Below are 11,949 nucleotides of genomic sequence, written 5' to 3'. Positions count from 1 at the left end.
TGTGAGCCACGAGCAGCCTTTCAAAGCATTTCGTGGCTACAGATGTGAGGGCTACGGGGCGATAGTCATTTAGACCAGTTACCTTGGCGTTCTTGGGCACAGGGACTATGGTGTTCTGCTTAAAACATGTAGGTATTACAGACTGGGTCAGGGAGAGGTTGAAAATGTCAGTGAAGACACTTGCCAGCTGGTCAGATTACGCGTCCTGGTAATCTGTCTTGCCTTGCAGCCTTGTGAATGTCAACCTGTTTCAGGGTCTTGCTCACATTGGCTACAGAGAGCCTGATTACACAGCTGGTGCTCTCGTGCATGGTTCAGTGTTGCTTGCCTCAAAGCGAGCATAGAAGGCATTGGATTAGTCTCCCGATCCTTGAAAGCGGCATCTCTAGCCTTTAGCTCAGTGCGAATGTTAATTGTAATCCATGGCTTCAGGTTGGGATATGTATGTATGGTCACTGTGGGGACAATGTCGTCGATGCACTTATGAAGTGGGTGACTGATGTGGTAACCTCCTCAATGCCATTGGATGAATCCCGGAACATATTCCAGTCTGTGCTAGCGAAACAGTCCTTCATCAGACCACTTCCGCATTGGGCGCGTCACTGGTACTTCCCGTTTGAGTTTTTGCTTGTAAGCAGGAATCAGGAGGATAGAGTTATGTCATAGTTGCCAAATGCAGGGTGAGGGAGAGCTTTATATGCGGTTCTGTGTGTGAAGTAAAGGTGATCTAGAGTTTTGCACAGATTACATGCTGGTAGGAATGAAGTAAAATGGATTTCAGTTTCCCTGCATTAAAATCACTGGTCACTAGGAGTATTTCCTTGTTTACTTATAACTCTATACAGCTCATTGAGTGCAGTCTTAATGCCAGCATCGGTTTGTGGTGGTAAATAGACAGCTAAGAAAAAAATTGATGAAATCTCTTGTAAAATAGTATGGTCTACAGTTTATCATGAGGTATTCTAAACAGGCATGCAGAACATAGAGACTTCCTTAATATTAGAGATTACGCACCAGCTATTGTTAACAAAGAGACACACACCTCCCCCCTTGAGCATACCCAAAGCTGCCGTTCTGTCCTGCCTATGCATAGAAAAACCAGACAGATGTATATTACCCATGTCCTTGTTCTGCCACGACTCTGAGAAACATAGGATATTACAGTTCTTCAGGTCAAGTTGATAGGATAGTCTCGAATGGAGCTCGTCCAGTTTGTTCTCCAGTGATTGTACGTTTGCAAATAGAACAGAGGGTAGAGGCGGTTTATCAACTAGCCGACGTAGTTTCATCAGTGTACCTGCAACAAATTGAAATGAACATTCAAAGCACTTGTGAAAATACAATAGATCATAAAGAGAACCATTTAGCGTTTTAAGTGCTAACCCAAATACTGTGGTCATCAGAACAGATATCACATCTTTAGGGTCCCTATTTTTCTGAGAAGGTCGGCTTGATTGGCTGTTTGGAAGCCTCTCAGATCAGCACCATTGGATGGTTTTGTGGCTTAGAAGCTAGAAGGAGATGATAGGGAACCATGCCTGCATCAGCCAGTCCTTTTAGTTACCATGAAAATGTTATTGTACTTAGCGAGCAGATAAAACCTCTAAGGGGCCACAGACTACTCTTGAATAATCCTATTCCTCTTTACTCAAACATCCCTGAGACGACATGGACAAGACCAAGACATTCTAAGTTGATGTGCTTGTCACACTATTCACAATGGGCCATACACTGACTTGAGTTGAGCACACAATCCCCTGACGATTGAGCACATATGCAATTGAAACCAGAGGTTGCACCAATGCATCTCAATTCACGATTGAGCCCATTGCTTGGAATGATTTAAAATTTCTTAGGGCTCCTTTTTTCTCAATTTCCACCTGACTGACGTGCCCAGAGTAAACTGCCTGTTGCTCAGGCCCTCAAGCCAGGATATGCATATAATTGGTACCATTGGAAAGAAAACACTTTGAAGTTTGTAGAAATGTTAAAATAATGTAGGAGAATATAACACTATAGATATGGTAGGAGAAAATTCAAAGAATTTGGAGAAAAAAAATATATTTTTTTGTTTGTTGGAGAGCCCATGCTCTTACAATGGAAAGTATAAGAGCATACTAAATTCTAGCTACCAGGATGCAATTTCTATGGCTTCCACAGGGTGTCAGCAGTCTATGTTCAAGGTTTCAGGCTTGTAACTTCAGAAATGAATAAGAAATATCAGTTTTAGTACAGGGACACAGTCTTGGAAATTCGTGTTCGGGCTCGCGATGAAGACAAGACGCACCTGCTAAAATCGTTTTCCTATTGAACATACTTCTTTCCGTAAGAAATATTATAGTTTGATTACATTTTAGGGTATCTGAGGAGTAAATAGAAATGTATTTTGACTTGTTGAAACAAAGTTTAGGGGTAGATTTTCGGATTCCTTTTTCTCCATGTTGAACGAGCGCATTACTCAAATCGATGGCGCCAACTAAACAGACTTTTCGCTATTTGTGAATTTATAAAACCTGTGCCGGGGCAAAAATATTTTGATGTGGGGCACCGTCCTCCAACAATCGCATGGCATGCTTTCGCTGTAATAGCTACTGTAAATCGGACAGTGCGGTTAGATTAACAAGAATTTAAGCTTTCAACCGATATAAGACACTTATATGTACCTAAATGTTTAATATCCATAATTTGTATGATTATTTATTTGAATTGCACCCCTCCAGTTTCACCGGAAGTTGTCCCGATAGCGGGACGCCTAATTAAGTGTTCAAATCAGACAGGAAAAATGTGTGAAAAAATTACCTAAATATATCTTCAGTTCTTGCCAAACAGGGTGCAGATAAACATTGATGGATTCTCTGACAATTCACAGCCTGTTTGGGAGGAGGGGGGTGGTCTACATTTTGAACAGTTTTTAAAGTCATAAAATATAACAGTGAGAGAAAATCACTGATCACAGACAGTTCAAGGTCTGACAATAGACAACAGCAAACACCTCAGTAGGTGGGCGGAGATCATTGGTTCAGCTGAAACCCCGAAAGAAGAGGATGTCCTGGGGAGGATGTAGGTGAAAGATGGAGAAATAGCACAAGCAACTAACTGCATGCAGGGGCAAGGATACTGAACATTACTGATGCATGTTAACAAGAGACACAAAACCGTAACAACTGTCTGCATTCTGAGGGACAGAAAAGCGTACCTTCTCAGATGTACTAAGGAAAAAACATTTTTTCTGCATTCCGAGGAATAAAGCGACCACTGACTGAAGGCCAGAGGTAGCGGAAAAGGCGATTAAAAAAAAAATGGTCAATGAAATGTATTCAAACAGAGGGAAAACCTTCCACCTCACTACAGCTTAGTCCACAGGGCAGAAAGCACAAACTGACAGACGGGCAGAAAGACACGGACCATGCTTAGTCAGAACAGGTGCTTTATAGTACAGTCAGCCACAGAGGAAAAACACTGTCAGCCATGTATTCATCAATACATTTAAATAACAAGAACAAACAGTATAGTACACAAAAAGGAACAAACAAAACAGCAGGTAGAGCTTGAAATGATACCGGACATGCAAGGGCAGTTTCTATCACCCTTTTGTGCAAGCATATGGGAAGCATATGATTAAAGGCCCAGTGCAGTCAAAACCGTGATTTTTCTGTGTTTTTTATATATATTTCAAACAACTATGTGGCATCACCAGGCGGTTAATTAGTTAATAGACCAATAAGAAAGAGTTTCAAACCTCTCTGCCAATAACAGCTCGTTTTTCCCTCCCCAATCAGATCACTCCCAGACAGTTCTAGCAAAACTCTTGCTTGAGAAATTGCTTTCTGCTAAGAAGCAATTTTTGTTGTTGCTTTTTGACCATTTTAATTGAAAACAATCACAGTAAGGTACTTAATTGTTACCCTGAAATGACTTGGTATTGAGATAAAATCGGCTGCATTTAAAGTTGTAATAAGCAGACAGGCTGAATGGAGCAGTTTACATGAAGAAAACGTGTAAATAATAATCATAATAAACTCAGTAAATTTGAAACAATGGGCAACAGGGTTGGAGTCAATTCCATTTAAATTCCAGTCAATTCAGCAAGAATACAAAAATTCCAATTCTCTTCAATGCTTTTCAATTACAAATATTTTGAATTTGAATCGGAGTTTGGTTCACTTTTTGAGTTGACTGGAATTTTAATGTAAGTGAACTCTACCCTGATGGTCAACCATAAAGTTGGGACTAAGGCCCAGGATTTTTTTACAATGCAGAGAAAGCTGTAAACTCCGAATGAACATAGAAGTGATAAGAAGAAGGTTTTCATGCCACAACACAGAACGAATCTCTGATGCAACTTGACTGTCATTCTGCATCAAACCAAGGGGGATCCTAACAATGGATGTATTTCCCTGCAGTGCCATTTGTAGGGGAAAGGGAGGTGTGTCACATATAAAAGTTCAAACCGGAAGGAAATCAATCAGTCCCATAACTGGAGTGGTGAGCTGTGGGCCATATCTGACATTAATCCTGAACCTTCCAGTCAGCGTGAAGGAATGACAGGACACAATTTGGTGGGAGAGAATCCTGATACGGGGTCTAACGAGGAAAGTGCTGATGCTAATGAGTGCATCAGTGGAACTTAACGAGGCTGTCTTGTTTGGTATCTTAATTTACAATAAGTCGCATCTCAGGGGTTCAGGATAAAATGAGCTGGGCTGCGATTCCCAGGGCAGGGGGCGGTATAACCCACCTCACAAGGAGGACGCAAACTCCCACAATGTGTGTGTGTTTATGTGGGAGAGAGTGTGACAGAGAAAGCAGGAGGGAAACAGTGTGTGTGTGAGTATGAGAGAGATACAGTATGTCTGTCTGTGGGAGGGGGAAAGGGCGAGAGAAGAGGAGGGGAAGAGAACAGCTAGATGTCATCCCTGCCTGATACGCTTGTTAATACACTCACATCATTGAATCACCGTGACCAAGTGAGAAAAGCTTGTGCTCTCTATGACAAACTGACCTCGGGCAACAAATAGACTCACGGATAGAGGAAACGGAGAGGGAGGGAGTCTGAGCAAGACGAGAGAGAGGAGTATAAGCAAATAAGAGAAAAAGCCATACAGTCCTAAAAAAGGTTGAATGTTGATTCACTGCAATATTTTCATTGACATTAAGTGTTGTTGGCATTGACCTTGGTTGACTGCATTTCTAGGAGCTATGGCCCACTTCAATCTGTATCAATGAAGTAAGGTCAGCATGTCTACCTGTCCATGAGCATTCTATATACTATCAAGGAGAAATTATCAACTAAAGGGATGGCATTCAGTTTCAGGTCTTTCTTACCGGACTACCCAGAGAAAATATTGTTGCACTGCGTTCCGAAATCAGCTAACAAATACAGAGGCTCGGTGACCTCAGTGTATAAAACCAAATGCAGAGTATGCATTGAGACCTGCCGCCCCGCCTCTTTCTGCTATGTCTGCATTAGTCAGGCTCAAATGGGTTCCTGCCATGAGTAACAGAGCATGACAGTCGCTAAACAATGCCAGGCGGACGACAGGCCAGCTCCATTTGATGATGGCCGCTTTCTGATTTGGAGGATTTTTTTTATTTCACCTTAATTTAACCAGGTAGACTAGTTGAGAACAAGTTCTCATTTGCAACTGCGACCTGGCCAAGATAAAGCATAGCAGTTAGACACATACAACTCAGAGTTACACATGGAATGAACAAAACATACAGTCAATAATAGAGTAGAAAAAAAGAAAGAAAAAAGTTTATATACAGTGAGTGCAAATTAGGTAAAATAAGGGAATTATGGCAATAAATAGGCCACGGTGGCAAAGTAATTACAATATGGCAATTAAACACTGGAATGGTAGATGTGCAAAAGAAGGATGTGCAGGTAGAGATACAGGGTGCAAAAGCAGCAGAATAAATAAATAAATACAGTATGGGGATGAGGTAGATAGATGGGCTGTATACAGATGGGCTATGAACAGGTGCAGTGATCTGTGAGCTGCTCTGGTGCTTAAAGATAGTGAGGGAGATGGGAATCTCCAGCTTCAGAGATTTTTGCAGTTCGTTCCAGTCATTGGCATCAGAGAACTGGAAGGAAAGGCGAACAAAGGAGGAATTGGCTTTGGGGGTGACCAGTGAGATATACCTGCTGGAGCGCGTGCTACGAGTGGGTGCTGCTATGGTGACCAGCGAGCTGAGATAAGACGGGGCTTTACCTAGCAGAGACTTGTAGATAACCTGTAGCCATTGGTTTTGGCGACGAGTAAGAAGTGAGGGCCAGCCAAAGAGAGCGTATAGGTCGCAATGGTGGGTAGTGTATGGGGCTTTGGTGACAAAACGGATGGCACTGTGATAGACTGCATCCAGTTTGTTGAGTAGAGTGTTGGAGGCTATTTTATAGATGACATCACCGAAGTCGAGGATCGGTAGGATGGTCACTTTTACGAGGGTCTGTTTGGCTGCAAGAGTGAAGGATTCTTTGTTGCGAAATAGGAAGCCGATTCAAGATTTAATTTTGGATTGGAGATGCTTAATATGAGTCTGGAAGGAGAGTTCAGTCTAGCCAGACACCCAGGTATTTGTAGTTATCCACGTATTCTAAGTCAGAGCCGTCCAGAGTAGTGATGCTGGATGGGCGGGCAGGTGCGGGCAATGATCAGTTGAATAGCATGCATTTACTTTTATTTGCGTTTAAGAGCAGTTGGAGGCCACGGAAGGAGAGTTGTATGGCATTGAAGCTTGTCTGGAGGTTAGTTAACAGTGTCCAAAGAAGGGCCAGAAGTATACAGAATGGTGTTGTCTGTGTAGAGGTGGATCAGAGAATCACCAGCAGCAAGAGCGACATCATTGATGTATATAGAGAAGAGAGTCGGCCCAAGAATTGAACCCTGTGGCACCCCCATAGAGACTGCCAGAGGTCCGGACAACAGTCCCTCCGATTTGACACACTGAACTCTATCAGAGAAGTAGTTGGTGAACCAGGCGAGGCAATCATTTGAGAAACCAAGGCTGTTGAATGGGCAGCGTGATTAATTATGAGATGCAGGTGGATTCGGATCTAATGAGTCTGCCATATTACACACACCTCAAAATGGAAATCGGAAAATAACCACAGGAAATATGTAACATTCACAGTATATATTCACCCAATGGTGAGTTATGGTCTCTTCTGGACTTTAAGCAAAAGCTCAAATACGGGACTTCTTGGCACAGTCTTTGAGAACTGTGTTTAAGGATTCAGAGACTTCATAACATGTTAACGTTGACCATCAAGAGCCATCAAATAATTCAGACACCACAATGAAAACTCTGATCAATCACTTTAGTGGAATTTCTCCTCACAGTCCACTACTGTCTGTGAGAATGCGTGGATCCACACAACTCTAATTGACACAGTTAAGAACACTGGCCCCCTCTGGCTAGCTAGCTGGCTGGCTTGATGCAGCTCTACCAGTAACTGGGACATTGGTCATTCCTCCGGTCACATTCACAGATCTGAATAGAGTACCACAGTATGAGTCATAATACCCATAAAACCTAGTGGTCAAACAGGGAAATAGTTCCAAACGTCATTAAACCATTCATTTGCCCCTCCATTCATTTTTCCCATAGGGGATTTTAGAAACGCTTAAAATAAGGGCTGTGTTTCATGTAGGCTTACCCCGGCGATTGGAACCATTTCCCTGTTTGACTGCTAGGTTTTATGGGTAGTATGACACCTCCACTGTGGGGCTCTATTGGAAGAGGGGTGAAAGAGATGCAATATGAATGAAAAATTACTTTCGTTATCTAACTTAAATTCCAGAAATTGAGATACACCAAAAGGGTGATAGTAAATGGCTAACTACAGTGACATTTACAGATGATTAACAGGATTTTTTTTAAAGAAACAGACAGAATAGACAGAATAGCATCCCCAAAAAATCTTTGGTATGTAAAGTATTCATTCATTTATGTTACTTTAAATCTGATACATTTACTCTATTCCTCTCAAATAAACCGGACTATATTCAGAGTACATACACTTCAATTACACTGAAGAAAAACTAATGAAACATGTAAACTGTTGGTACCATGTTTCATGAGCTAAAATAAAAGATCCCAGAAATGTTCCATATGCACAAAAAGCTTATTTCTCTCAGATTTTGTGCACAAATGTGTTTATATCAATTACTGAGTATTTCTACTTTGCCAAGATAATCCATCCACCTAAAAGGTGTGGCATATCAAGAAGCTGATTAAACAGCATGATTATTTAACAGGTGCACCTTGTGCTGGGGACAATAAAGGCCACTCTAAAATGTGCAGTTTTGTCACACAACACAATGCCACAGATGTCTCAAGTTGAGGGAGTGTGCAATTGGCATGTTGACTGCAGTTATGTCCACCAGAGCTATTGCCAGAGAATTGAAAGTTCTGAAATAAAGCTGAAAATGTCCCAGTTGTTCCATGGCCTGCATACTCACCAATTGAGCATGTTCACTGAATCGACAATCATGTTCCAGACAATATCCAGTAACTTCGCACAGCCATTGAAGAGGAGTGGAACAACATTCCACAGGCTACAATCACTCTATGCGAAGGAAATGATTCGCACTGCATGAGGCAAATGGTGGTCACACCAGATACTGACAGGTTTTCTGATCCACACCCCTAACTTTCTAAGGTATCTCTGACCAACAGATGCATATCTGTATTCCCAGTCATGTGAAATCCAGGGCCTAATGAATTTATTTCAATTGACTGATTTCCTTATATGAACTGTAACTCAGTAAAATCTTTGAAATTGTCACGTTTATATTTTGTTCAGTGTATATACAGTTGAAATTAGAAGTCTACATACACCTTAGCCAAATACATTTAAACTCAGTTTTTCACAATTCCTGACATTTAATCCTAGTAAAAAGTCCCCGTCTTAGGTCAGTTAGGATCACCACTTTATTTTAAGAATGTGAAATGTCAGAATAATAGTAGAGAGAATGATTTATTTCAGATTTTATTTCTTTCATCACATTCCCAGTGGGTCAGAAGTTTACATGCACTCAATTAGTATTTGGTAGCATTGCCTTTAAATTGTATAACTTGGGTCACATGTTTCGGGTAGCCTTCCACAAGCTTCTCACAATAAGTTAGGTGCATTTTGGCCCATTCCTCCTGACAGAGCTGGTGTAACTGAGTCAGGTTTGTAGGTCTCCTTGCTCACACACGCTTTTTCAGTTCTGCCCACAAATGTTCTATAGGATTGAGGTCAGTGATTTGTGATTGCCACTCCAATACCTTGACTTTGTTGTCCTTAAGCCATTTTGCCACAACTTTGGAAGTACGCTTGGGGTCATTGTCCATTTGGAAGACCCATTTGCAAGCAAGCTTTAACTTCCTGACTGATGTCTTGAGATATTGCTTCAATATAAACCACATCATTTTCCTACCTCATTATGCCATCTATTTTGTAAAGTACCCCCACAACATGATGCTGCCAGCCCCGTGCTTCACGGTTGGGATGATGTTCTTCGGCTTGCAAGCATCCCCCTTTTTCCTCCAAACATAACGATGGTCATTGTGGCCAAACAGTTACATTTTTGTTTCATCAGACCAGAGGACATTTCTCCAAAAAGCACGATCTTTGTCTGGCTTTTTTATGGCAGTTTTGAAGCAGTGGCTTCTTCCTTGCTGAGCGGCCTTTTAGGTTATGTCGATATAGGACTCGTTTTACTGTGGATATAGATACTTTTGTACCTGTTTCCTCCAGCATCTTCACAAGGTCCTTTGCTGTTGTTCTGGGATTGATTTGCATTTTTTGCAACAAAGTACGTTCATCTCTCGGAGACAGAACGCATCTCCTTCCTGAGCGGTATGACGGCTGCGTGGTCCCATGGTGTTTATACTTACGTACTGTTGTTTTTACAGATGAACGTGGTACCTTCAGGCATTTGGAAATTGCTCCCAAGGATGAACCAGACTTGTGGTCTACAATTCTTTTTCTGAGGACTTGGCTGATTTCTTTTGATTTTCCCATGATGTCAAGCAAAGAGGCACTGAGTTTGAAGGTAGGCCTTGAAATACATCCACGGGTACACCTCCAATTGACTCAAATGATGTCAATTAGCCTATCAGAAGCTTCTAAAGCCATGACATCATTTTCTGGAATTTCTCAAGCTGTTTAAAGGCACAGTCAACTTAGTGTATGTAAACTTCTGACCCAATGGAATTGTGATACAGTGAATTATAAGTGAAATAATCTGTCTGTCAACAATTGTTGGAAAAATTACTTGTCATGCACAAAGTAGATATCCTTACTGACTTGCCAAAACTATAGTTTGTTAAGAAGAAATTTGTGGAGTGGTTGAAAAATGAGTTTCAATGACTCCAACCTAAGTGTATGTAAACTTCAGACTTCAACTGTATATTGGCTAAATCAGGGATACAAGACAAAACCTCCCCTCCCCAACCAGACCATTCATAACAATGCAAATTATACCCAATACATCAACTGCATGGCACTGAGCACCGTTTAACCTAACACGGCTCATGACATTATGTTGACATTTAACGTAATCCCTCCCACGGGTTCCAAATCTGTCGCCGTGGACGGCCCTGGACCATCCCAAGCTGCATCTCCCCTATGGATGCAGACAGGCAAACACAGACAAGCCACATCCATGGCAGGGCCAATGCTTCGACACTAAGCTAGAGGCCACATGTCCCAAGCATTAGTGCAACCACACTGGGGTTATGGGACAAATGCAGGCACGTGGGTTCAATATGCATGTGTTTAATGCAGCGTTTCCCAAACTCGGTCCTCAGGACCCCAAGGAATGCACGTTTTGTTTTTTGCCTTAAAACTACACAGCGGTGGTCTAAGGCACTGCATCGCAGTGCAAGCTGTGCCACCAGAGATTCTGGGTTCTAGCCCAGGCTCTGCCGCAGCCGGCAGCGCCCGGGAGGCCCATGGGGCGGCGCACAATTGGCCCAGCGTCGTCCGAGTTAGGGAGGGTTTGGCCGGCAGGGATATCGTCTCATCGCGCACTAGCGACTCCTGTGGCAGGCCGGGCGCAAACTCCAAGCAGGCTGTCATGTGTCCATTACTTAGGAGTGGCTTCCATCTGGCCACTCTACCATAAAGGCCTGATTGGTGGAGTGCTGCAGAAATGGTTGTCCTTCTGGAAGGTTCTCCTATCTCCACAGAGGAACTCTTGAACTCTGTCAGAGTGACCATCGGGTTCTTGGTCACCTCCCTGACCAAGGCCCTACTCCCCCGACTGCGCAGTTTGGCTGGGCGACCAGCTCTAGGAAGAGTATTGGTGGTTCCAAACTTCTTCCACTTAAGAATGACGGAGGCCACTGTGTTCTTGGGGATCTTCAATGCGGCAGACATTTTGTGGTACCCTTACCCAGACCTGTGCCTAGACACAATCCTGTCTCAGCGCTCAACAGACAATTCCTTCAACCTCATGGCTTGGTTTTTGCTTTGACATGCACTGTCAACTGTGGGACCCTATATAGACAGGTGTGTGCCTTTCCAAATCATGTCCAATCAATTGAATTTACCACAGGTGGACTCCAATCAAGTTGTACAAAGGATAATCAATGGAAACAGGATGCACCTGAGCTCAATTTCAAGTCTCATAGGAAATGGTCTGAATACTTAAGTAATTAAGGTATTTTTTTTATATACATTTGCAAAAAGTTCTAGCCCTGTATTCGTTTTGTGATTGTATGTAGATCAAAGAGGATTCATTTCTTTCATCCATTTTAAAATAAGGCTGTAACGTAACAAAATGTGGAAAAGGTCTGAATACTTTAAAGGCACTGTGTGGATCATTATTGAATCAACAAACCAATAAATCAGTACTTTGTGTCTTACAGTATATTGTGTGATTGAAAACATTGGTCTTTTATGAAGGAATCGATAGGTCTGAAATTGTTTTAGATTTCTGGTTTTAAAAA

This window comes from Salmo salar, chromosome ssa09, assembly GCF_905237065.1.
Source record: "Salmo salar chromosome ssa09, Ssal_v3.1, whole genome shotgun sequence".
NCBI classification, from domain to species: Eukaryota; Metazoa; Chordata; class Actinopteri; order Salmoniformes; family Salmonidae; genus Salmo; species Salmo salar.
This window is presented reverse-complemented; position numbering follows the sequence as displayed.